The 23175-nt window shown below is 43.0% G+C and overlaps 1 protein-coding gene across 1 annotated transcript in view; it reads left to right on the top strand.

The window, feature by feature from the left end:
- Sema5a (semaphorin 5A) overlaps window positions 1-23175 on the top strand; it is a 357050-nt gene that overhangs the window by 3530 nt on the left and 330345 nt on the right. The window contains exon 2 of the mRNA XM_033758913.1: window positions 10391-10489. The gene's annotated coding sequence lies outside the window, so the exon portion shown is untranslated. The remainder of the gene's footprint in view (window positions 1-10390; window positions 10490-23175) is intronic.

Raw genomic sequence — 23175 nt, 5'->3', positions numbered from 1 at the left:
TATTTGTCTTTCTATGTTTGGTTTATTTCTTTTAACTTGAATTCTACCAGTTCCATCCATGTCAACACAAGTGGCAGGACTTTGTTCTTTTTAATGGGTAAATACAATTCCACTGATTACGGTTTCCACTTTCTGGCTATCATGAATGCTACTGCTGTGAACATGGAGTGCTGGGGTCTGTTCTATGGACCGATTTCCTTTCTTTTTTTTTTTGAAAATATTTATTTATTTTTCACAATGTTCCTTTCTTTTTCTTAAATTTTTTCCTCATTGAGTTTATTGGTACATTTTAGGTATACAGTACAGTTACATTCATCATTGGGATCTTGTACCTTTACATGACAGGTCTTGGTTCTCATTTTTCCCGATTTCCTTTCCTTTGGATAGATGCCCAGTATTGACCCTGCTGGATCCTAAGGTAGTTCTGTGTTCAGTTTTTGGAGGCCTCTCTGTAGGGCTCTCCATAAGGGCTGAACCTAGGCTGGATTTTTTCAGGGCAGGTCTGTAAAGGGCGCGATCTTGGTTCCCACAAAGGTGCTTCATCTGCCCTGTGGGGCTGATTCTGCTTAGGTGGCTGAGTGCTCAGTCTCCTTGGCAGGGGCAGGCCGAGCAGCGGTGGGACCAACTGAAGGCAGCTGACAGGTTGCTTTCAAACCTCAGCAAAGCTCTGCTGCTGCTGCTGCTGCTTCATTTGGGAGGAAGTTTCGGTACAATTCATATCCAATTGGATGGCATGACTCCTTGCTAAATCTGGAACACAAAATCTTTATTCCCCTACATGTGTAGACTCTCCAAACACAGCAACATTTATAGGGAGGTAAGATACCATCTGGCCCCTTGAGTAGTACCCTATTTCTTATTTTTATCATTCATTTATACTGAGGAGCTGACACATAGAACAGAATTGGATTTTTGGTTATGCAAGGCACCTGGGGGTTTATCTAGTGTTGAGTTCTCTGTAAAACATGAAACGAATGTTTAGGTGGAATGACTCAGATCCCCGAGCAACGTAATTGAAGATGAGACGTGGTTTCCTTCTCTGGGCCTCGGTGCCACCTTTGACAAGGATCCAACAGGTCCTTGGGACGGATTGCAGAAGAATTTAAAGTGTTCAGTTGTTTAGGTCTTTGGAGAGATGGGCATTCTGGAAGGACTTCAGAGCAATAACTAGTTTTAGGCCGGAGAATGGCACCACAGCGTGTCTTCTGAGGCAAAGTGCAACTTGCTCCGCCCTGGTCCCTGTGTCACATGGTAAACAGCAGCATCAGGTGTCAGTGTGGAAGTAAGCGTAGCTGCGGGTGACAGCCTGATCAGAGATTGGGTTGGCCCCAGTGGGTTTTGACGTCTCTCATCTGACTGCATCCAAGGGCACCTTTGCATTTCTTTTCACTGATTTGTAGCAAGAAACTTAAGAAAAAAAATCCCTAATTTTAAGACAATACTTTTTCTGAATCATTTCATCAGCTGTCATTTTACTCACAATTCGTTATGCATTTGACAGCCAGCTCACTTTCCAGGACAAATAAGCCTTCCTTTGTCCGCTAGCAGTGGTCTGCTTTTGCTCAGCTTTGTTGTGGGGAGATTTTGCTGTCATTTGTGGGTCTAATCGGGGGTGGACGGCTCATAGAACCAGCCTGGGGCTTGCCTGTCTGCTCTAGCATGGGGAGTTAAGTAACAATAGCAGTTCATTATTTTTTCCAGTGCTGATGAGTGAACCCAGGGCCTCAGGCATGTTAGGCAAACACTGTCCCACTGAGCTATACCTCAAGCTAAATACATTGAGAGTTAAATCATGATATTGGAATCACACCTTAAACCCAGACATGGAGGTGAATCTTGAACGTTGTGTAAGCAAGCTGCCGCCCCCAGGGTGGGTCTCCTTTGATGTGTTGTTCTAAGTAAGTTGAGATTGAGAGACCACAGTTTTCAGTGGGCCCTGGCGCCCCTCTCTTTCTGGCTGCTGAGATGTTGGTCTACACAGCCCTGATCCAGTTCTTCATCAGAACGAAAGCTGCAGGCCAGTTGCTCATGCAGATTAGACACTCATGCGAGCGCTTCAGAACAGCACACATGAAAAGCGAATTTGCCCTTTGAAAATTGGGCACATAGTGGTTGAAACCAGAGAGAATGAACTGTTCTGAAGCCTTGAGTGCTCAGAAAGCTGATTTTAGAAATTACTCATTTTGAGCAGTTGATAGATTTTGACAACTTGTTTGCTTTGATGAAAAAGTCATTTTGCCCTTTCTTTCTCTTTGCTCCCATGACTTTTTGCAGCACTGAGCACATCTCGCATCCCATTGGGAGTCATGGAACAGGAAGTCTTTGTCTCCATTTTATTTCGGTTACTGAGACCATCTGTTGGTTCCAGGGTCAGCACTTAGAACCAGCATTAAAACTGTCCAAAGTAGGAAGGCTAAATGAAAAGCAGTTGCATTACTTTCTTCCCAGACGTTGTCAGCATTGGTTAGCTCTCTGAGAAATGCATTTCCTGGTTTCTGTTTTCCATTTTCTCTGGGTTTCAGCTGCGTTTAACCTTTCCAAACCACCACCTTTTAGAAGCTAACCTCTGATGGAGAGCTGGGTCTCAGGCTGGACCTGCGAGTGAGGCCACCAGCCGAAAGCGTTTCTCTTTCCCCAGTGCCCCCCACTGTTGATGCACCTCTCAGAGCTGTCCTCTCTTCTGCGCAGAGAAGTGGGGTTTGCCTCTGCTGGTCTCAGCACCAGGTGTTTGCATCATTATGTGACCGGCATGAGGCTGTACATCCTCACGAGGGGCCTGGTCTCCAGGGAGCCAGACTTCAGGTGTTCCTTCTGCGCCAAGACCCGAAGACTCAGTGGTGGAAAATCTCAACATCAATGCTTCTTTTTAAAGATGTGTGAGAGAGTTTTATCAAGCAGGTTCTTCATTAAGTATTCCTGATCCATATGTGGAATTATCTCTAGAGAATATAATATACCGACTACTAATGAGATCATTCCTGATTTTGGGAAAAGCTATGAGGGTAGCAGAGACTTCCACATCACATCGTTGCTCTGCATTACCTGTGGTCCTTGGTCTCATCCTGGACAAGGATGTAGGGAGGGACATCTGATTGCGCACAGAAACTGATGTGGACAAAAAGTCAGAACATAGATTTTCCTCTTGGGATGCAGTGTCAACGGACATTGGTGGTACAGATTTTTGGGCAAGATCTCGTGAGTTTCCAAAGCATCTGTTGCTTGCAGTGGTGGTGTTTCTGTGGGAATCTTCCCTGACGAGGTGCCGGCTGCCAGCACAGAGCTGGATGTGGCACTGCCTGGACCTCAGGCACCGGCCGTATGGCAACAAAGCATCCAAGGAAAATGCTAAGACTTGGGCCCACTCCCTTCCATCCCTCTCTGCTTTCAGCGTTTAAATATTGCAGTGTCAAGAATGGTCAGAGTTCAGGCGAGATACTGACCTTATCAAGGGACTTGTCTGGAAAGAAATTCTGTGTGTTTGGATCCCACGACAACCTCCAGCTCCATCAGGTGCTGCAGGTGCGGGGTGGGGAGGGCAGCAGCCCCTCATTGCACCCCTGGAATGTGCAGCGTGGCTGCCACCTCTTGCTGCTCTTGTCACTGCACACCTGATGTGCATCGTGCTTTTCCTTTGCAAGTTGCTTTCTTCCGTTTGTTTCTCTTTCTGTGCTTGGGGTTGCAGCTGGGCCGCTGTTCCTGCTGGCATGCGCTGTACCACTGATCTACACCTCCCGCCCTCGGTGGTTTTCTCAGATGCTGGAATAGTTGCTCAGGATTGTGAGGGCAGCTGGTCCCAGAAGTTCTGCCTGCAAAAGCAGAAGGCCCAGGATAGCTTCCTGCCCCTCACTGGAGCCAGGCCTGCTACAGTTCTTCGTCACCAGAGATCAGGCAGACAGCTCTGGGTCTGCAGTCAGTAAGGCTGTACGTCAGTTGACATTTCTGTTAAGTAAATTTTAGCTGCTTTTGTCACCAGAAAAAGTAACTATGTGCAGTGATAGATGTTTTAATTTGCTTTATTGTAACAGCCACTTCAGTGCCTCCTTTGTATCTTACTGTAAATTTCAAACATACACAATAAAATTTACTATAAAAGAAACAATGCAAGTATATTTTATAATGATAAAAGAAGTGATTTTAAAAAGGGCACACGACTTTGGAGTGTCTGATGACCTCTCTTGGCTGTTCCCTTCATGTCTGTCCTTCTCCCCCATGGTCTCTCTCTCGGCTGTTCTTACGGTCCTTTGCCTTGAAGCCTCTGTCTCTGTTCCTGCTACCGACCTTCTCTTTCTTTTCCTGGTAGCCTGGGGAGTCCTAGGTCAGCTTCCACCTTCTCCTCAACACCGCTGTTGATTTCCTCAGGTGTGCCCTTGTTTGAAGAATGGAGGTGACCTCCTGCAGGCCTGGACAGCCAGGGTAGGAAGGGGCAGAGACAGAAGGGGGCGGGTGCTCCCCAGAGGGAGTGGGTTTTTTTCATCCTCCACTTAACCCTGGATGCTGTGTTTTTCCGATTGTTCCTTGCAACCAGACTAGTGGCCCCGAACTCATGAGCCCCTGGGAATTATATCCCTTCCTTACTCTGCGTTCTGATTCCTAGATAGAAAAGTTGGATCTTCATTGTTTGCATGATTTCAAAATTCAAGGCCAGTCTTTTCTCGTTTAGTACCTGCTGAGTTTCTCGGCTGGTGTTTCTGTACAACTAAAGCTTTGCACAAGTGGACTGTGAGTTATAGTCCTTTCGTTTAAAATATTTAAAATTATTTTAGATTACTCATGTAGATCAGAGAAATGGAATATATTTTCTTGGTGGGCACTTGCACAGTGAAATGCCATGTATAGCTCCTGGGTTTTAAGTGTTGCTTTTAAGTCCTCAGATAGCATCCTTAGCTGCATGGGAAGCTTTGCCGTGTTCACAATGAAGAACATGGCCCTTTGAAGAAGGGCGCTGTTCTCCCGAGGGTTCTCTGTTTCCATCTTGTTGTGGAATCCCAGCCACCCTTTCACATTTATTGTACCAGGGTTGAATTTGATCCTTTCCTCTCCAGTATTATCCTGTTTTGGGGTGTCCAGGCCCACCTTCAGGGTCAGTGATGTGCGGGAAGGACAGACAGACCCTAGAAAAGCTGTTATATTAATGATGATGGCTGCTTTCAGCCCAAAAGGTACAGATTAAACAAGCATGGGCCGAAGTGTGCAGGATGGAGGCCAGGAGACACAGGCGTGAGCCTTCTCGAGTCTCCTCCCTTTGGCTCAGAGGACAGCACTTAATTCTTTCAGTACAGCACACAGCACATGTGGTGTGGCAACACACACCGACTTTTGCAACCAGGAATTTTATCAATGTCTTAGTCACTTTCCACTTTGCTGAGACATATTCTGATACCTGCAATATTTTTCAACAAATTTTATCCCCTCCTCACCTCAAGCCCTCTGCCCTCCCTATGTACAAAAGCTTTGTTTCCACTTTTTCCTTCTATTTTCACTTTTTTCTTGACCCTTCCTTTCTCTCTCCCTCCTCCTCCCTTGGTCTCCTTCCCATTTGAACACTTTCTTCCCATTTCCCAACATCCGTTCTACATCTCAGTCCTCATTTCTGCATTCCGTTTCTCACACCAGAGAAACAGTGCTGCGATAGCTGCAACTGAAAGGAGGAAAAGTTTATTTGGAGTCACATATTTTAGTTCCTAACTGATTGCTCCAAGGTAGCAAGACATGGTGAGAGGGTCTGGCTGAGGAGCGCTGCTCACAGCGTGGCGGCCAGGAAGCAGAGTGAAGGGAGGAGCCAGGGAGGGAGACGCCCTTCCAGGCCACGCCCCCAGGGACAACTTCGGCCAGACCCCACCTGCTGCAGCAAGTCAGCTGTGAGCTCCCTAGTCCAGTCTTCGAGAAGCCCCACTGATGAGCACATGGAGCTCTTGGGGCACCTTGGGGTATGGAGCCGAAGCCTGGTAACTGACCAGATAGCAATGTCTGATGGCTGACCTGGGACGCCGACTCCACCATGTGGATGTAGTGTGGTTCAGGAGTCACCTTTGTCACATAGATTGTCACCCCCATCAGAGAAACTCTCCTCAGGATGTGCTTCAAGGGACCAGAGGCTCCACCCTGAGCTGGCTAGGACCGACTTGCCTCTGGGATGTGCCAGGTTAATCCCTTCTCCTGGGGACACTTCTCTGCTGTTGGCTTCTGGCCCCAGTGACTCCCTTGTTGACTTGTCTGTCCTTTGCAGAGCTTCCATGTCGGGCCCCTGAAACTCCTCTCTCATGCTAATATCCTAAGGAACCTCAGTAGCTCTCTCTTCTTTGGAGAAGTCCCACCTCTCTGTCCCATGACATTCCCTGTGTGTCGTCTGCTTTTCCCAGAGTCTGTCTGCTGTCGCAGTGATGCTCTGAGGCTTCTGCCCCCTTGGCCTGTATGGAGAAGCCTTGTGTGGACACCGAGACACACTTCCTGCTTGCCCTGGTTCTGCTGCTCCTCACCCCTGAGCCCAGCGCTCCGGCTCCTCCGCCTCTCCACAGGAATCTGTTCTCCTCTTCTTTGCTCTCCTCTGCAGACTGGAGGAGGAGCTCAGCTCTCTGAGTCTCGTGCTGTTCATAGACCTAATTTTCCACTCTAGCGGAACCGCTTCCTTTCACCTGCCCTGTGCAGTCTGCGTCCTTGTGATCTCCTGTCCCCGCTGGCCACATGGAGGGCTTCCGTCAGTTTACTCAGTCCTGGGGACAGTGCTGGATCTCCACTTTGCAGCTCAGCATGGCAGTCCGGGTATTTCTGCCTCGTCTGCATTTGCTTGACTGTAATGTACCTACTCAAACGTCCTCCTCCTTTGATATTCCACTGTCTCCTACTTGTCCTTGAAGTCCACATCACATGTCGTTTTGTTTTCAGAAGCTTCCCTGACTGTCCCCTGGAGTAACCCCTCTTTGCTCCAGTTGCATAGTATTTACTTTACTAAATAGCAGAATAACCAAACACTATCTTGTTGGGGTAACTGGAAGCATGATCAGTTTTTGCTTTAATCTTCTCACAGCCTAACATGCATGACCACAGCTTAAGAACTGTACATGATAGTTTTCTGTCCAGTGGCCCTGCGATGAGATGTCTGTCAGTTAAACCCCGTGGCCACTGGTAAAATTCTTGGAAGCTGGGAATCCCTGACCCGGCCGTTTATAGGTTTTCTGAAATTGTATCTGTGGGCTTCTTTCTCTCACTCTACGGTACTTTATGATACCAGGCCTGTCTGTTGTCATTGTATTTCTTGTGTAATTTTACTGTTGAGTGATCTCTAAGTTGAGCTCTTGGCCTGACATGTAATTTCTTTCAGTCATATTCAGGATAACGGCTGTTCATCTGACCTCTGATGTCCACAAGAACGATCCAGTCCACATCTGAGGCCATTCTGTGTAGCACAGGCAGGGGAAGATTATATGCTGTAGCAGGAAGCCTTGTGCCAATGGGATGGGCAATTGGTATTTAGGTTTTACTTCTGCATTTCCATTTGGAGACAATTCTAAGGTCCTAAGACTGGGAGTATAGAGGTAAAACATCTAGGAAAGGTTGATTGTTTGCAAATCAAAGAGCATTGTAATGTCAGTTCTGCACATACATGTTCAAAATGACAGTTTATTTATTTATTTTCTCAGAGTGGATCATGAGTTGAGGATTATGACAGAGAGACTTTGGAGGTGATTTGTACCAAGTTTAATACTAAGCTGCCAGAGAAAAGAATGAGGGGAAATATGGAGGGGCACCAAATAGGGAAGTGTATTTGTTACAGAAGCTCTCATTTTCTGTTTCGTCAGCTTAGTTCACTCAGGGTCTCTGCTATGCTGCTGTGGTTACTGTGCCCACCTCGGCACAGGTGCTCATGTGGTAGAATGGGGCTCATTCACCCAGCACAGGGCTCATTTCCCTGAGCCTCAGGAGCAGAAAATCTGATGCTCTCTGCATGGCCCTCATGCACCAAGCTGGTTAAATATATTTCCCACTGTTGATGTAAACACAGGTGCAGTGAGAACTCTGTAGGGAGTGTGCCCCTGAATCCTGCTGCTGGGACTCTACACTTCAAGTTCTGAAGCTGTCCTGGTTTCTCCAAGCCTCTGAGCTGTGTCACTTAAGAGCTTTTCCAAGGACTGGACAGGGTTTTGAACGCTGAAGGTTGAGCCAGGATTGCCTAGCTGACTGTCTAGGCTCTGCAGGGTCCCTGCTTGAATTCAGCAGGATTCGCTTCCTGTTTGTGTCACTGATTCTGAATCCTTGCAATGTTCTTAGCCCTGTCTCCTTTGCCAATTAAGGGAGTATCCCATATTCCACAGTTACAGCCTCGATGTCTGCTGATGGGCCCCTCAGCTCATGAGTGACCTTACTTGGGACAGGAGACCCATGGACTCTGTTTTTAATTTAATTCTGAGCTTATTGACATTGTCAGGGCAGGATCCAGTGATACCGTCCAACCCTGTTACTTGAATTTTCATTATGATCTAAGTCAATAGAAGTAAATTTTAGCCATACTTGTTCTAAAACATATTTTAGGTCTCAAGAGAGGACACTCATGTATACAAATATGTTGTTCAATAAAGAAATCCCAACTCACATATTCTTTGCCACACCCAAAGGAGATATTGTTGGAGTCATGAAAAAGAAATTGGCGCTGTTAGGAATTTTTCCCAGACTAAGTGTGCCTCCTTACCTTGGGGAGAGCTCGATTTCTCTTTTGGCCTCAAGGATTTGCATCTGCACCTTGTGCTTTCCAAAGAGTGATGTCAGGAGTTGTCAAAGACTCCACTGGGACCTTAGAGCTGGTGATTCTGCACAGCATGAGCACACCTGGCTATCTCGGGTGCCTTTGTGGTGGGCACTTCCAAATTTACTGCCCCCTGCTTCCCAAGGACTGCCATGTTTTCATTGCTCTCTCGCCTCTGGACTCCAGGAATTCCAGAAGGGTTTTCAGTAGATAGAGAATTTTGTAAATTTCCAGCTGTTATAATTCAGGTTATTTTCTGGAGTCTGGTGACCTTTTGATCATTGCTAAGTGTCCATGTGAAGCTCACTGAGTAGCCAGAACATGCTGGGAAGTTCTTTTTCCAAATTTGCCCCCACCATTCTCAGCTTCTCTCCGGGTGTGTGGATGGGGATGGCCCATAGCAGCTTGCTTCACATGCACGGCACCCAGAGCTGCCACTGGGAAGAGGCAAAAGGCAGAAGCTAGGCGAATAGAGAGAGCAGGAAGATTCTGACCCAGAAGGGGAGCACTTAGAGTAATGGACATGATTCACAAGTGTGTTAGCTTTCACTTGCCATGGCAAAGTACCTGCTATGAATAGCTTTAGGAACAGAGGTTTATTTCAGCTCCTGGTTTGGGAGGGTTCAATCCATGGTTGGCTGGTTCCATTGATGTGGGCCTGAAGCAAGGCCAAACGTGATAGTAGAAGGGTGTCCCACACTTCATGGCAGCCAGGACAGAGAGAGAAGAGGGTCTGCAGACAAGATACCCTTTCAAAAAAATGGTCCCAGTGATCCACCTCCAACTGTGTCTCATTCCTCGTAGCCCGTGCAGCTGTGAACTCGTGAGTAAGCCAATCCATCAGTGGAGTGAGAGCCCTCATGATCCGGCTTCCTTTCTGGACCACATCTCTGAACCTCCTTACATGGGGGAACAAACACGCAATACATGAGTCTTTGGGGGGCACGATATTTAGACCATAACCACTAATAAGGAACAGGTCCCTGTATGGATAGTAAGTGGGGTGTTCCTCATTTCTTCAAGCATTGGCACGTATTTTTCTAGGCAGGCTGGGGTCTCAGCTTATTCTTTTCATCCTCTTTTAATATCAAGTTTTCCAGATTTTTATATATTAAATGGAACTGAGTTGAATTCATTTTGGTGAAACAAATTATTTTTAGGATATAGGATCATTTTTCCCTATGTTCACAACTGTGCAACAAATTATATGTAAGTAAAAAATAAAATCTCAAGTTGAGGTATAGTTTATCACCCTATACCTACTGCCTTTATTTCTTTTATGACATACGTTACTTTAGGCACGAGATAGGCTGAAGAAGTAGAATGAAGGAGCTGTCATAAAATGAGTATATTTTTATTTTTAAGCCACTTAATGTAATTACACTGGGTTTGAAATAGTGATCCTTTAGGATGGTGTGTGTGTGTGTGAGAGAGAGAGAGAGACAGAGAGAGAGAGAGAGAGAGAGAGAGAGAGAGAGAGAGAGAGAGAATAATTTAGGACTCTCACAGATCATCAACTTGCCCTGTGTCACTCAGCTGCAAGTCCTGCATTACTAAGGCACAACATGGATGGAACTTTCTAGAATTGATATCCAAAGGACACACTGTCTTTTAAAACAACTTAATAGACCTCTCTCTCTTTTTCTTTTTCAGGCATTGGTGTGTGAGGACCAGTCTGGAGAACCCATGTGACTGTGGAGTTGAGTTTGATTCATGACCAAAGGCACACGGTCTCCTCCCTCTCTCTCCTTGGTAAGTAAGACATCAGAGGGAAGGGTGGGAAGTGATGAAATCAAAAATGCCATGGATACAGCTTTAATAGCTTAGAAGTTTTCCTTATCTCTGCTGTTAAAAATAGAAGCAAATGAGCAATCTTTGAGAAAGCAAATTCTTCTTCAAGGCAAAATTGTTTGGGGCTAAACCCATTCCAGAACCTCACAGCCCAGGAGGGACCCTGGTGACTCATTTTCCGGCCACGACGTGGGAGCTGCCAGGGTGCGGTTTTGTCTCCTGCAGTTACTTCTGTGCTCTGCCCTGGTTTGTTTTGTGGTCCCTACCACTCTCGTCTCATTTTCCTGTCCTGGGACTGTCTGTGGTCCCTGTATCTTCTGGGTAGGAACTAGAGTCCTCACTGTGCCCTTGGGTCCCCCTGGTCAGGACTGCACGGATGGTCTTGATTCCTCTCCCTCAGGGCTATGTAGCCAATCACTGCACATCTGTCTCTTATCTTTTCCTGGGGCCCCTTTTCCAAGGGACTGGAAGAAAGGTAGGTATAGAAGGGAATGGGAGTTCTGGTGTAAAGAGAGGACAGGTGGAGAAAGGGTGTGCCAGCCCCTGAAAAGACACTACCTGCTTTATTAACTTACTCCTCTCCTAATTAACTTACCTTCTCATTGTGGACAGATTTATACTTCTTTCCAGTTCACAAAGTGCCTTGCTGATGATGAGAGCTAATTTCTGTGTAACTTATGACTGATTCAGCTTTGAGACTATGTGTTGCCTACTCCCTTCCTTCTGTAGTAGCAGTGGCTAAATGGATCTTACTTAGGGCTGCTCCTGGAGACCTGTAAAATGCTCAGCTGAGATTGGAGGTCTTGGGTAGTCTTCCCATTTCACAAAAGGAGGAAATGAGGCTGCACATCTCATGTCTTTCCCTACACTGCATAGATTCAAGTTCAAGTGGGATCTGATGTAGGACTTAACCATCAGTCTCGTCTCCGTGGGGAAGCACAGAATCTGAGAGCCACAAGAGAAATGGAGACAACATGGAGATTGTGCTGGTTTGTTTTGTATCTGAAATGGGCAAGGAGACTATGAGCCGAACTGGGTTTCCACTGTGTACCAGGTCATGTGCTGTGGTAGCATTCAGTTCTCACAACAAGTCTTTGAAGTAGGTATTATTATGACCCGTATTTTAAAGATGAAGAAACTGAGGCCCAGGGAGTTAAGTAATCAGCCCAACTTGTCAGAGGCAGAGCTGGGATTTGAATCTGTGTTCTTAACCCTAACCTAGTTCTGCTCTTAGTTCTGGGATTACCTTCCTGGCATAGGGACAGATATACACTATGTTTTTTTTCCTTACTGGAAATACCCAGGCCCTTAAAGAAAAGTTTAAGATTGATTTTTCAAACAAGAACATAAATCAGAAATTGGCAAGTTTTTTGGAAAAGAGTGAGATAGATAGTAAGAATTTTAGGATGTGAAGGCCATAGAATCTCTGCTGCATCAGTCTAACACTGCCAGGATAGCAGGAGACCAGTCACAGACAGTATATCAGTAAGTGAGAATGGCTGTGTTTCAATAAAACTTTATTTAGAAAGACAGATGGCAGGCTGAATTTGACTGTCAGACTGCAGTTTGCTGAGCTTTGATCTATAGCACTTGCAATGGATTCTTATCTCGTCATGTAGCAAATGGCAGTATATTAATGGCCAGTATGTCCTTGAATGAAACTTGGCCTTAAAAACAACAACAACCCGAGGGTCAGAGGAATAAATTAGAAGATGCCAAAACAGCTTCCAATACACTCAGGCACCTTATCTTCCACAAAGAGGCCAAATAGCTTCACTGGAAAATTTCGCATCTTTAATAAATGGTGCTGGAAAAAATGGCTTTCCACATGCCGAAGACTAAAAGTAGACCCATGTCTCTCACTGTGCACTAAACTAAAATAAAAATGGTCAAAGATCTAAGTATCAAAACAGAAGCATTAAATCTGCTGGAAGAGAGAAGAGGTAGAACTCTTCAAGACATAGGTGTAGGCAAAGACTTTATGAACAAAAGATTTTTTTTTTACACAATGGTTTACCTAATCAGCCATAAAGAAGGATAAATTTGACATATAGGTCCGTGGATGGACCTTGAGGCCACACTCTTAAGTGAAATAAATCAAACACACACATGTAAAAATTGCAGTGTTTCTCTGATGTATGAAACCAAAAATGTAAATAAGGACCAATGTATACTAGATATTATAAAATATGAAGAAAAGGCTCAAATGGGAAGGGGAACGTGGGAGGAACAATGGGAAGAAAGGAAGGGAAAAGAATAAAAGAAGTAGAAAAGAAGGAAAAATGTAAACAAAGGTTTTGTAAATAGGGAGGGTAAGAGGGATTAAAGGGAAGGGAGGGGAATGGGAGAAAAAGAAGAATTAAGATATATCATTCCTATGATAAATGTGATCCTTGTGTATATCAAGTACCAATAAACAATAACAATTTCAGTTTTAGTTTAATGCATGGTTAAAGATTTGGGTTTTAATCTTTAGCATGTGGAAAGCCAGTTTTTCTAGTACCATTTATTAAAGAGGTTATCTTTCTTCTGGGGATGTTTGGCTTCTTGGTCCAAGATGAGGTGGCTGAGTACACTTGGTGTTGTTTCTGCATCTTCAGTCTGTTTCATTGATCCTTGGGTCTTTTTTTTTCCCCCAGTACCATACTGTTTTTATCACAGTAGCTTGGTAGTATAATTTCAGTTCAGGGATTGTGATGCCTCCTGCCTTGCCTTTGCTGCCCAGAATTGCTTTTACTGCTCTAGGTCTCTTCTGGTTCCAAATTAATTTTTGGAATGTATTCTCTAATTCTTTGAGTTATGCTATTGTTATTTTGCTCAAGATTGCATTGCATCTGTGTAACAATTTTGAAAGCATGGCCATTTTTATTATGTTGGTTTTTCCTATCCAAGAATAAAGAATGTCTTTCATTTTCCAATGTTCTCTTTGATCTCCTTTTTCACAGTATTATAGTTTTCCATGTAAAGTTCTTTTACTTCCTTTGTTAGATTGATTTCTAGGAATTTAACTTTTTATACTATTGTGAAAGGTGTTCTTTTAATTTCTCTCTTGGTGAATTTGTTATTTGTGTATAAGAATGCTGTTGATTTTTTAAACTGTTGACTTTGTATCCAGCTATGCTACTGAATTTGGTTATTAAATATTGTAGTCTTTTGGTGAAGTTTTTGGGGCCTTCTATGTACAATATCATGTTATCTGCAAATAATGATAATTTAACTTCTTCCTTTCCTATCCTTATACCTTTTATTTCTTTCTTTTGTCTAATGTTTCACTATATTAAATAGTGGTGGCAGTGGACATCCTGGTCTTGTTCTTGATTTTAGTGTGAAAGCTTTAGTTTTTGTTCACTTAGTATAATTTTGGCTCTTGATTTGTCCTATATGGGTTTTATTAGATTGAGATAAAGACTATTCCAGTTTTCTATAGGGATTTTTTTTTATCATGAATAGGTTTTGGACTTTGTTGAACACTTTTTCTGCATGTATTGAGATGATCATACGGTTTTTGTTGTTGGCTCTGTTAAAATGGTGTTTCATATTTATTGATTTGCATATGTTGAACCATCCCTGCATCCCTGGGATGAATTCTGCTGGGTCATCCTGTCCATATTATTTGCTACATTCTGTTTGGCACTGTGTTATGGAGGATTTGTGTCTATGTTCATTAGGGATATTGGACTGCAGTTCTCTTTGTTTGAATCCTTCTCTGATTTTGGTATTCATTAACGATAGCTTTTAGCAATGAAATTGGGATTACTGCTTTCCTTTCAATTTCATTAAAAAGCTTGAAAAGCTGGGGATTTAGCTCAGTGGTTCTGCTGCCTGCCCCACCAAGTACAAGGTCATGAGTTTGAGCCCTGGTAACCAAAAAGTTTAAAAAGTTGCAGCATTAGGCCTTCTCTAAATTCCTTGTAGAATTCAGATGTGCATCCGTCAGGGGCTGGGCTTTTCTTGGTAGGTTTTTAATTAAATCTTCAATTTCTTTGACTGATATTACTTTATTTAGAGTTTTTATATCTTTTTGATTCAGCTTTGGTAACTCATATATATGTTTCTAGGAATGTTTTGATTTCTTCTATTTTCCACCTTATTAGAATCTCAAAGTGGGTATTAGTGATCTAAATCTACATCTAGATTTAAATTTGCTGGAAGAGAGAATAAGTAGAACTGTTGAAGACATTGGTGTAGGTAAAAACTTTATGAACAAAACCCTGATCACACAGGAAATATCACAAAGAATCAATAACTTGGAGTTTAGTATATTACAGAGTTTTTGTTTGCACAGCAAAACAAACCACCAATGGAGTGAAGAGACAGCCCACAGAGTGGGAAAAAAATTGCAAGCTGTTTCTTAGAAAAAGGACAAATACTGGACTATATAAAGAAGTGGAAAAATCAGACTCCCCCAATTTAAAGACCCAGTCCCAAAATAGGCATCTGAAATGAATAGATACTTCTGAGATGAAGAAGTGGAAATGGCAAATAAATATTTGAAGAAGTGTTCTATATCATTGGTCATCCCAGAGATGCAAATTAAAACAATGCTGAGATTCCATCTCATTCCAGAAAGAATAGCTGTTATTAAGAAATCAACTAATAACAGATGCTACTAGGGTGGTGGGGAAAAGGAACCCTTCTCCACTGTTGGTGGGAGTATGGACTGGTGCAACCACTGTGGAAATCAGTGTGGAGATTCTTCAAAAAAATAAAACTAGAGGTTCCATTTAATCCAGCTAGTCCCCTTCTTGGTATCTTCCTGAAAGAATTAAAAGCATTATACCACAGTGATATATATTTATAATCTATGCTTATAGAGACATGGTTGTAGTAGCTAATTCTTGGAAACAGCCCAAATGTGCATCAATGGATGAATGGATAAAGATGTGTTTTTTTCGTAGAGTACTACTCTGCCACAAAGAAGGATGAGTGTGACATATTTCTTGCTAAATGGATGCATCTTGAGACCATATTCTGAAGTGAGATAAATTGGACACACATATGTAAATATGGCATTGTTTCTCTGATGTGAGAAACTGAAAGTGGAAATAAGGATCAAAATGTATAATAGATAGTGGGACATGCGAAGAGAATGTGTAGATTAGAAGGGGGAACAGAAGAATGGGGGAGGGGGAGAGGAAAGAAGAGACAAGAAAAAGAGAATGGAAAGAAAAATAGGAGCAACTTTTGTGAATGAGAAAGGGAAGAGAGGTCTAAGGGATGGGAGGGGAATGGGAAAATAAGAGGAAGCAGAATGTGTCATGTACAGGTACAAATTCCCTACAGTGAATGTGATCATTGTGTATATCTAAATGTACTGACAAAGGTTTGCTTAAAAGAAAAAAAGAAGACCAAGTTGCTGAAAAAAGGATAAAATTTAGCCGTGAACAAATTTTAATGAAATCTACTGTAATCTTAAACACCTACCGTGGGTGCGAGGACATTTGCAGTTCATTGCTTGGCGTAGACAGTGTGATCTAAGGGCACTGGTCTGAGTGCTAGTGTCCGCACCACAGCTGTGTTCAAAGGAGGAGCTAATGAGCATGATCTCGGGGGTGTTGCGTTCGTCCTCATGTATGATTTATTCATGAAGCGAGTTTAGACAGCATTTCCTACTTGGGTCTTCATCCCGTTTCTAAGTGGACATTTCTCTTTTGTACATATGACTGCGTACCTACATGTGGAGTGCATTTGCAGTTACCTTGGGCTCTCTGACAACTGTATTCAACAAAAATGTTTCCGTATCAAATATTCCATTTGCATTAAGAGCAACGACAGAGGTGTGTGGGGAGCAAAATTGAACAGGTCAACATTTAAGTCTCAAAATGATAAGACCCAAACTCTGTGCTGTGTACATCAAAGGAGGTGCTGTGTAGTTTCTTTGGTTTTGTTTTCTTTTCCTTGTTTTTCTTGCATACTGGGATGCCTCAAGGCATATCTCTGCTATATTTACTATCATGTAAAAAAAAATGGACAAAGAAAACTGAGAAACTTAGTTTGTATTTGCTTCAAAAGTTTGACCAAGTGATCACTGTTTTATTCACTCAGTCATACCTTGAAATAAATAATTATAGCAAGTCCATGAGCCTAAAGTAGCAGAACTTTTGGAGATACCCAGGAGCCTCTGGTTCTTAGAGCTTCTTCCATGTGTACAGTGTTCTTCACTTTCATAGCAATGACATAAAAATAGAACTCTTATTGCAAAAGTAATGGAAAGCTATCTCAGGTACCTGGAAACAGGAAATCACAGAATAATATATCCAATAGAATCCTATTCATCATACAAATACATTCATATTCACACATAGAATCTACACGCAAGTTCATGTCTCTGATAAAATCTGCTACAATACATTTACTTACCTTCCAAATTCAAAACATGTTATCTTTGGATTTGGGGAGTTTGTATTTTATCCGTCACATGTGCACTGTGTAATTTTCAGGAGTGGTGTTATTTGTTCAATTAAAAGAATTCATCATTGATTTAATCTAGTTAGTGCTCATTATGAAAAATATGTAAAAGCAGGGGGAATTCACTGATAATGCCTCTACTAGAGGTAACCACACTAGGTATTTAATGTAGGCTTCTATAGTATATTATGATATATAACTTAGGGAGTTAGTATTAAATAAAATTTTGATCATGTTTTCAATTGTTATACACATACTTTCCCATATTTTTGCAAATTGTTGCTAAGCCTCATTTTAACTCCTATACAATATTCCATCATATAAAGACATTCCATCATATAAAGTACTATGTATATTGTATTGATTCTTTGGCGGGCCATGTATCTTGTTTCCAGTTAACAAACCGCATAGACAGTGCTGAAAAGATGATAAAAAAGAGAGACAGGACATAGCTTACTCACTGCCCTGGCTGCTGATTCTCCTTTACAGCTGTGTGAGGGTCCCAGCGTCATCTCTCTTATGGAAGGTAAATCGTGAAGTACATGTTTCATAAACAAGAGCAATTTCTATCTTCATAAAGTTTTCTTTTAATTGAGGATTAGTTCATTAGGTTAGGATAGTAGTTGATTTACTGTTTCAAAGTCAATGGTTAAAATAGTACTGCAAGTTGGCTTTCTAAAAGTTTAGTGATATTTATGCTTCACGAACAATGTGTTACTTTGTTTTTACTTCCACAGTATCATCAGTCAATTTTTTGTCAGTATGATACACATTCTTTTTATATATTTCATTGCTTATTCATTATGTTATTTTGTTGAATTTTTTCAAGTGTTAATTAGCCATTACTCCCGAAGCTGGTAGGGGAAAATGTGCATGTAAAGATGTCCATGTTTGGTACAGTGAACCCTTGACTCACAAACTCACTTTGTTCCTGAGGGCTGGTTGTAACTCAGGTTGATCAGATGCCTTCGAAGTCTCTCTCCTATATAATTTTAGGCCACACTTTATTCCAGGCAGACCTTGGTGTCCTTAGACACTGGCCTAGGATTTCTCAGTTAACCCCACCCAGGAAAGGATGCTGTCATGTTCCATGTTCCTTCCAGAGCTCTTTAAGGGTTAAATTGGTATCTGAGACCATTTGGAAGCACAGGTGGCCCGCATTTGGGTCATAACTCAAGTATTTCTTTGTAAGTTAAAACTAAAATTCTGGTCGTAACCCAAGTTGCTTGTATGTCAGGTTGGTCATAACTCACGGCTCCAATGTACTTCTTTAGTTATTGAGCTCAACATTTTTCTAACAGATTTTGAGACTTAATTTTTTGAAGATATTAATTCTTTGTTGTCTTTCCCCCCTATTTTCTACACTCATTTTCTTTATCCTTTTAAATTTAAAGAAGCTTAATTAGGTCAAAATTTGTCCTCACAGTCATTTTAATGAGTGCCTAAAAATTGAACAAGTTTTGTTTTAGTTTCTTCACGTCTTATTAAAAATATTGCACATTTTGGTTCCAGGTACAGTTATTAAAAAACACATGTTAAAATTGTGCGCATTGTTTTATTCTATGCTGCTTCTTCCTTACTAACAAAAATTGGGCTGGGGATTTAGCTCAGTGGTGCCACTGCCTGCTGCGCAAGTGCAAGGTCCTGACTTTGATCCCTGGTATCAAAAAAAAAAAAAAAGAAGAAGATTGTTTTGGCATTGAAATATTGGCATGAATGGGAAAAGAACCCAGCTCACATTCCTCCATCCTGCAGTAGACATCTAGTTTACAGCCAGATAATGAAAATCCTTTCATTTTTTTTTTATTAGATTCACTTTTGCAGGGAAAGGATAACTTCTGCACTTTGAGATGTTCCACAGCCTTCTCCTGTATTATTGACAACTCTGTTTTAGAAACGTTTTATTGGGTGGAATTTAACCAATTGTGTCAAGCATCTAAATTATTCTAATAGTGCTTTGCTTCTTTTCTCATTCTTGTGTCTAATTGGTGTCTGACCATAATGCTTAATGGTGGGTATAAGAGACCAAGGGAAGGCTGGTCACACCTCAGGAAAATAGACCCGGGTCGTCCCTTGTAGAGCTTTGAGTGTCCCTCTATAATATTAGCTGTGACAGGCCTGCAGTAATGGTTTCCTAAATTTATAATTTCTGTAACAGAGAATCTGGATGTTTCTTTCTGAGATGCGCATTTCCCTGACCATGGACACAGCTCTCAGGGTCCATTTAGGTCATAACATGTTTAAGCCAGACTGACTTTCTAGAGACAAAGAGATTATGAAGAACACAGTGCTTACCAAGTTGTTGACAATCGTCCTTTTGTATCACTACTCCAGTAGGAATTTCATTTTGTGCTATTTGTGGTACATTTTGCTGTGTGTTACAGGTATGAGGTACCCTGCTTGCTTTAAAATGCTGGGTGGTTGTATTTTGGGGTAAAACTATCCTGTCATTCTTAATAATGTCAGAAATACGAAAGCCAGGACCGAAGACCTTATCATTCCTGCTCTGTTGTGCAGGCAGCCTGATGGAAAGTCTCTGTGAGGCCATCTGGAAAGGCCCAGGCAGGCCTGATCTGTGTTGTCACAAGCATTTCACACCGTGTTACCAAAGTTTGCCGACAGGATGATCTGCTTCCATGATCCCCAGCAGAATGTATTGGAATTCCTATTACAGAACGCGGGCAACTTTGCCTCCCCTCTGTTTCCTTCTGTTTGGGATTTGCCCCTTTTTTCCTCTTTCATTTTGGTGAGTGTCTGCCAAGTGTGCTATTGTCCTGCAGGTCACCAGCTTTATGAGGACTATAAATATTTGTGAATCACAGATGTGTAGTGAAGTTCAGAACCCATTTCCTGGTTGCCTGCAGGAACCAGGCTGGGATTGATGTGTGTGTGCTGTTTGTTCTCAGAGCCCCTTCAGAGGGCAGATGTGTGTGGGGTTAACGGCTGGGATTTGAAGTCTTACATGTAAACATATGGACACTGCCCCCTCCATTAAACTGGATGTGAGTTCCTTTTTTGCAGAACTTTCCTCGGGGCATACAAATGACCCTGTGTTTGGATCTTTGGATTTCATGAGACTTTGGGGTTTTCCTGCACTGTCTCCACTTCAGAGTGTTCGAGGGGCCTCTCCCTGCGAGGGCTGCAGATCTAAACAATTTATGCTCATCCACTGGAGCTTTTCATGTGGCTTTCATGTGTGTTTGTGTCTCTTTTAGCTTTCCAGGCCACAGAGAAGTCAGAGTCATCTTGCTTTACTTGCTTGCATGTAGCCTGAACAGTGACCATTTTTGGTTAAATCAAAGCAGAAAATGACGGTTGGAAAGATGATTGGGAGATTCTGGGAACTGTTGGCATATGGCAGTGTCTCAGAGGAGTGAACGGCTCTTACGTTCCAGAGCTGAGGAATGGCTGTAGTTGGGTAGATCTAAGGCATTTGCCGTGGCTCTGACTGTTTTCTTTGGAACACTTCAGTTGGGGTGACATCCCTTCCCACAGTTCCGACTCCACTGACCTTTTGAGAACCGTTCTTCCTCCTTCTACAGTTTCCTTCCTGCAGTTTTGCTGTGACGATGCGGTACCTGCCAGGCTGGCCAGTCGCAAAACCACAGTTGGTGGCCACTCCCATGTCATTAGATTGAGGACTGTGACTCCCACGTGACTACTCCACCCCGCCTCGGCTCTCCCGCATTTCCCTTTCTCTTTGCAGAAAATGCCTCCAGAAGCACTTGCTCATACTGTTGTTGATTCCTATCCCTCATTTCCTGCCCACCGTGACCATTTAGTCATCTATCAGCACGTGGTACTTAGCCATCAGCTGTGTTTGGACCATTGGTCCCGTGTAGGACCTTGCATTTCCGTGGCCTGGCCTTTTTGTCTCAAGCCATTTTAAGCCTCAGCTGCTCATCTCCTTGCTGTCAACCCATTGGAGGTCTTCGGGGTTCAGAGCCCGGTCTTTGTGTCTTTTTCACCGCTCTTGCAGCGTTGGAGACTGCCCCCGTCCTAAGGTGTTGGTACCTCTCACACACTGACTGCCCCCATGTGTTTCCAGCCCGACCTGTCCTCTGAGTACCAGAGCTGTGCATTTGACTGCCTGTTTTGTCTCACAGTGTGGACATCTCGTTTCCATCTTTAAGTGAGCAGGCCACACTGAGCTCTTTTTCTGTTCTCTGGCTGTGCATGTGTCCCTCTGTAGAGTTCCCCACATGATGAAAGGCAAGTCTGTTCATCCACTTGCTAAGGACCACACTATCTGCATAATTCTTGGTTCTTCTCTTTTGTGTCTCATACCACTGCCCGGCTGCCCGCCAGTCCTGTCATTCTTTTGTATTTTCAAAATCTATCTGAGATCTTAACCACTTCTCAGTAACTTCACTGCTGCCTTCCTGGTTCATGTTCCCTGCACCTTGGTCTCTGTGACTGTACTAGTCTTCCATGGTCTCCTGCCTCAACCCTTGTGTCTCCACAGTGGTTTTCTGCTCAGAATGGTGGAAAACCAGACCCTGTCCAGTCTACGAGGCACGTGTGCTTTCTTTCTGTTCCTTTTAGTCTTCCCTTATCACTGGCTCCAGGTAAACTGGCGTCCTTAATCTTCCTATACTGCAGCAGCCACGTTGCTGCCTGTTTCGCTGGCGACTCCTCTCTGGCTGTACTGCTGTGTCCCTGACTGCTGCTGAGGACCACGTCTTCTCCTACTGCAGCCTCACCGACACTCCTTTACCACGAGACGTTCCCGACCGACTTACTACATCAAATCAATCCCCTGATACTCTCTGTCTTTCTTCTCAGCTTCGTTGATTTATCTCAAAGAACTTAACACTATCTGACACATTAGATGTTTTATTTATTCATTTTTTCTAATTTCTGCCCTTGGTATAATGTAAGCTCCACCGGGGTAGGGACTTTTTTATATTTTGGTCTCACTACTGTAGCCCTAGGGGTGGGGAAGGACCTGCCTATCACATAAGAGATTGTTAATAATATATTTTAATGGATGGATGGAAAGAATGATAAATTGAGGATGGGTGGATCTCTTGGAATTTTCCAATGTGGGTGAAGCACCCATTTTTCTAATTTGGCTGAGAGCTAGAAGTCTATTCACTTGTCTGCTAGAGGAGGAACAGGGTTCTGTAGGCCCAGCCACAGCTTACTGCATTTGGTCTCACTCCTGTCATTACATCCAGGGCCGTGATACTTTGTTCTCATTCATTCTCAGCCTCTACCATGAGCTTTACTCTCCCATTTGCAGGACCGGATTCACTAAGTTGCATCTCTCTGGTCCCCACAGAGAGTCACGTGCATGCTTGGGTGGTGGGAATTTAAGGTTGGACTCACTGTAGCATTTTGTGTGTAAGCAAGTCCTTCCTCTTCAGACTGCCAGGCCTTGTCCGGATTATTGCATCCATCTTCTCCCTACTTACCATTCTGGCGCGTAATAATCAGGATTGTGCGTGTGTTATTTAATGAAGTGATCCAGAATTTAATTTTGTAAAATATGACTTCTCTAATGGGCCGTAAGAGTGTGATAAAATGTGTTCCACTAGCTTGATTTTGCCTTATTTAAGATGTTTATTACATAATTTTACAGTAATGAAACACTTAGATTTCTTGTAGCCATTACAGACCACCCTCATATTGGGTATCAAAGGCCACTGCTGCTCTTCTCTGTAGTTTTTACTATTTTTCAACACAGAGGACTGTTGTCCCAGGGTATTAAAGATAAGAAAGGTTGTACAATCCTTCCAAGTCTCTTGCTTGCTAGTATTTATCTGTGAGTTTAGAGAGAACTGAAAAGGAAGGTGAGGAATAAGAGTCACATAGACCAAAAGCAATGTGGACCGCACCTGCATTGTAAGATTAGGTGTCAGTTCCTTCCTGCCTTTTAACATCTCCTAAACGGAGTGTTTTGGACTACTGTTAACATCATGGCGCAGTTTCATCAGTGTCGTCTTCAAGGAGTACATCTTATGATGCATAGAAAGAGCCCAGCACAGCACAGCTATCAGGTCATGCAGTAAGCAAAGCTCAGAACACTGAAATTATATTTCCTGTATCATAGTTACCTGGCAGTTCATGGGTAGAGAACAACATTGATGTGTGCGAGACCTGCCACACTGCAAGTACAGTTCTAGATCAAGTGGACAGACAGACACACAGACAGATGATAGATACATACGTATACAGAAAAGTAGATAGGTGGGGTTGAGTATATATATATATATAGAGAGAGAGAGAGAGAGGGG

The sequence above is a fragment of the Fukomys damarensis genome, unplaced genomic scaffold, assembly GCF_012274545.1.
Source record: "Fukomys damarensis isolate Sample0158 unplaced genomic scaffold, DMR_v1.0_HiC HiC_scaffold_1, whole genome shotgun sequence".
NCBI classification, from domain to species: domain Eukaryota; kingdom Metazoa; phylum Chordata; class Mammalia; order Rodentia; family Bathyergidae; genus Fukomys; species Fukomys damarensis.
This window is presented reverse-complemented; position numbering and strand designations above follow the sequence as displayed.